Source organism: Poromitra crassiceps, assembly GCF_964638095.1.
Source record: "Poromitra crassiceps genome assembly, chromosome: 8".
Classification (NCBI taxonomy): domain Eukaryota; kingdom Metazoa; phylum Chordata; class Actinopteri; order Beryciformes; family Melamphaidae; genus Poromitra; species Poromitra crassiceps.
The window spans coordinates 35,352,318-35,357,192 of NC_139629.1; the positions used below are offsets into that span (position 1 = coordinate 35,352,318).

Here is a 4,875-nt window from a genome sequence, read left to right on the forward strand (position 1 = left end):
ATCTAAATGTTAACTTAATGTATTCACTCTGACTATTTGCACACTGCACTCAGAAGCACTCCCTTCTGTGATCGCTGTGACGTCATAGTGATCAGTGATAGTGTGTGTAGTATCACATCTAATCACTGTGTTTCCCTGCTGTTGTGATGTCATAGTGATCAGTGATAGTGTGTGTAGTATCACATCTAATCACTGTGTTTCCCTGCTGTTGTGATGTCATAGTGATCAGTGATAGTGTGTGTAGTATCACGTCTAATCACTGTGTTTCCCTGCTGTTGTGATGTCATAGTGATCAGTGATAGTGTGTGTAGTATCACGTCTAATCACTGTGTTTCCCTGCTGTTGTGATGTCATAGTGATCAGTGATAGTGTGTGTAGTATCACGTCTAATCACTGTTTCCCTGCTGTTGTGATGTCATAGTGATCAGTGAGAGTGTGTGTAGTATCACGTCTAATCACTGTTTCCCTGCAGTAGCCCTGACTAAGCCCACTCGAAAAACACCCACCATACTGGATCAGGGCCAGCTCCCTGGTATCACCATGGCTGTCAGCAGGAACCTGCAGTCCAGCAGCAAGAGGGCTGTTCTAATTAGCATCTTTTCTGAAGCTTCTCTATAGATCTAACCCTGGTTGTATGCCCCCCCCCCTCAGTTTTCTCCACAATTGTAATTCCCCCTGCTGTCCTGTTCGTAGCTGTACATATGCAGTTGCCAGCGGCAGGATGTAGTGCGTGGGAGGATCACGCTATTCCCCCCAGTTCCCCTCCCCCTGAACAGGCGCCCTGACTGACTAGAGGAGGCACTAGTGCAGGTCAGACACTTAATCCGTCTTCCCACCCGCAGATATACAGCAAATTGTGCCTGCATGGACGACCAAGCCGGAGGTAACACGGGGCTCCGGGCTCGAACCTGCGACCCTCGTATTGGGAATCTACCCGGACGCCCCGAATTTATGCCTTTTTTTCTACTGCGTATTATAAAAGTAAACAATCTCATAAACATCTAAAATCTTGTAAACAATGCACAGGTTTTCAGTGACTCAACACAGGACAATGGTATATTCTGATGTGTAAACCTTTGGCTGTCTGGCCGGCCCAGAGCTCAGCATGTCTCTGCAGGGAGAAGCTCTGACATCCTTCAGCCTCTACACTGCCACACTGTCATCCTTCAGCCTCCACACTGCCACACTGTCATCCTTCAGCCTCTACACTGCCACACTGACATCATCCAGCCTCTACACTGCCACACTGACATCATTCAGCCTCTACACTTCCACACTGACATCCTTCAGCCTCTACACTGCCACACTGACATCATCCAGCCTCTACACTGCCACACTGACATCATTCAGCCTCTACACTGCCACACTGACATCCTTCAGCCTCTACACTGCCACACTGTCATCCTTCAGCCTCTACACTGCCACACTGACATCATTCAGCCTCTACACTGCACTGACATCCTTCAGCCTCCACACTGCCACACTGACATCCTTCAGCCTCCACACTGCCACACTGACATCCTTCAGCCTCTACACTGCCACACTGTCATCCTTCAGCCTCTACACTGCCACACTGACATCCTTCAGCCTCTACACTGCACTGACATCCTTCAGCCTCCACACTGCCACACTGACATCCTTCAGCCTCCACACTGCCACACTGACATCCTTCAGCCTCTACACTGCCACACTGTCATCCTTCAGCCTCTACACTGCCACACTGTCATCCTTCAGCCTCCACACTGCCACACTGACATCCTTCAGCCTCTACACTGCCACACTGACATCCTTAAGCCTCTACACTGCCACACTGACATCCTTCAGCCTCTACACTGCCACACTGACATCCTTCAGCCTCCACACTGCCACACTGACATCCTTCAGCCTCCACACTGACATCCTTCAGCCTCTACACTGCCACACTGACATCCTTCAGCCTCCACACTGTCACACTGACATCCTTCAGCCTCTACACTGCACTGACATCCTTCAGCCTCCACACTGCCACACTGACATCCTTCAGCCTCCACACTGCCACACTGTCATCATTCAGCCTCTACACTGCCACACTGACATCCTTCAGCCTCTACACTGCCACACTGTCATCCTTCAGCCTCCACACTGCCACACTGACATCCTTCAGCCTCTACACTGCCACACTGTCATCCTTCAGCCTCCACACTGCCACACTGACATCCTTCAGCCTCCACACTGCCACACTGACATCCTTCAGCCTCCACACTGCCACACTGTCATCATTCAGCCTCTACACTGCCACACTGACATCCTTCAGCCTCTACACTGCCACACTGCCATCCTTCAGCCTCTACACTGCCACACTGACATCCTTCAGCCTCTACACTGCCACACTGACATCCTTCAGCCTCCACACTGCACTGACATCCTTCAGCCTCCACACTGCCACATCCACACTGCCACACTGACATCCTTCAGCCTCTACACTGCCACACTGTCATCATTCAACCTCTACACTGCCACACTGACATCCTTCAGCCTCTACACTGCCACACTGACATCCTTCAGCCTCTACACTGCCACACTGTCATCATTCAACCTCTACACTGCCACACTGACATCCTTCAGCCTCCACACTGCCACACTGACATCCTTCAGCCTCTACACTGCCACACTGTCATCCTTCAGCCTCCACACTCCACCACACTGACATCCTTCAGCCTCTACACTGCCACACTGTCATCCTTCAGCCTCCACACTCCACCACACTGACATCCTTCAGCCTCTACACTGCCACACTGTCATCCTTCAGCCTCTACACAGCCACACTGACATCCTTCAGCCTCTACACTGCCACACTGTCACCCTTCAGCCTCTACACTGCCACACTGTCATCCTTCAGCGTGCCATCCACAGATTTGTGGTCCTCTTGAGCAGAGGATGAATAATTAATCAGCCTTCCACTAACAAAATGGGCTTTTAATTGTAGGGAGTCGTGTTTGACAACAACAACCGCAGCCTGGGCCTCGATGCAGCCAGCTGATCGATCTGATCCCTCGTCTTCAGCTTCGCCGGGCTGGGTTTCATCTGCACAGCGAAGCGGCAGGCAAAGACTCCTGAGCTCACAGTGATGTGCGACGAGGCCAGGATTATAGTTTTCACACGCCACTGGCATTTTACACAGACGCAAGAATTTAAATCAGCTGATTAATTATCCTAGCGCTGACAGACAGTGTCGTCGAGAGTTAAAAGAGAAGGTATGAGGAGGGGATACTACTACTGTAGTGTGTTCAAGCTGCTGCAGATAGACAGTTTATCTGCCACCAACTTTGGTCTTGTACGCTTATATTTCATACTCGACAAAAACAACAACATAACCATGCAACCTTTCAACGACAACGCAACTCCAGCCAAGTCTAAATGGCCCTCAGAGGTCATTCAAGATCGATTGATTAATAATCAGATTGTCAATCTACAGTATAGCATATTCTTGAGTTACAAAGTCATATTGTTCTCAATCGAAAAGCAGTTTTCTTCGCAAAAAACTGAATTCTCTGAACAATTTATTGTGTGTACCATATGACTCATGTTTAGACTATGTCTCTATAGGCCTATGTGTGTATATGTAGGCTATGTATGGATGTATGTATGTATGTATGTACTGTATCTATGTATGTATGTATGTATGTATGTATGTATGTATGTATGTATGTATGTATGTATGTATGTATGTGTATGTAGCCTATGTATGCATGTATGTAGGCTATGTATGTATGTATGTATGTATGTATGTATTTTTTTTTTCATTCATTCATTCATTCATTCATTCATTCATTCATTCATTCATTCATTCATTCATTCATTCATTCATTCATTTATTTAATGTCATCTATGTTGTAGCCTATTAGTAGCCTATATCAAAATGTTAGTTTACTCAGTTGGTATGCATAATTGCATATTAGTTGTGTAGTTACTGCAGATTGTACAGGCTAATCGCCGAAAATGAATCACCCTCACAATTCGTGATTAAAAACAGCTGTTGACATGACATTGAGAAGTCACCTACGTCGACTAGCGTTACCACAGCCTGCTGCTGGTTGACAAGTGAAAAAAGCAACATATTCAAAAAGAGGCAAACATCCTTTCAACTCAGTCAGACGATGCAACAACGCAGCCAAGAGCTGCAACACACAGCCGAACATTTTGATGGAAACCCGCAACGCCCGGTGTAAAGCCCGAACATGTCAACATAGCCGGCTTACCTTTTTTGCATGTTATTCTAATCAGTTGGGTGTCGGTCACAGGAATAGTTATCCAGCTCTTACATGTCGGCCGTCATGTCGTCGAGACCCGCGGCTGTTTATCTGTCGAGAAGGTAAACAAGACGCTCCTAAAACATTACTAGAAATATAACCCTCAGATGTCGCCTGTAATTTCGCGGTGTTCCTTGTTCTCCGTGTCCTCCTCCGTGACTCCGTCTATCCCCCGCTGCGTTTCCAGAGTGCCGTTAGTCTGATCGCAGCTCACCGGGGAGCAGAGCAGCAGAGATGGGGTCCATCACATCACGGCGGGGGAAACGCAGTTTGGTTTGGAGGCTGCTGCCGCCGGTGATGCTGCTGCTGCTGCTGCTGCAGCGTTTGGTCCATCGAGGCATGGGATGAGAGAGGTGGGGGGGTGGGGGCATCTGAGGGCCCATGCACGACAAAACAGCCCATGCGCTGGGGGACCGAGAATTAACTCGTTGGCCCTGAGAATCATGGTGGTTGATGCGTCATTGTGCACACAGACAGACGCGTCATAATACATAATGTTACAATTGTGTGCTGCTGCTGCTGCTGCTGCTTTTTGATCGCCTAAACCGAGGCGAGTAAATAGCGTCAAAAGACTTTAATCTGTGAA

General features: G+C 48.3%; 1 protein-coding gene across 1 annotated transcript in view; it reads right to left on the bottom strand.

The window, feature by feature from the left end:
• Window positions 1-4,281, bottom strand: part of LOC310781474 (disks large-associated protein 4-like) — a 101,194-nt gene extending 96,913 nt beyond the window's left edge. Inside the window, exon 1 of the mRNA XM_083642113.1 lies at window positions 4,239-4,281. The gene's annotated coding sequence lies outside the window, so the exon portion shown is untranslated. The remainder of the gene's footprint in view (window positions 1-4,238) is intronic.
• Window positions 4,282-4,875: the final 594 nt, after the last annotated feature.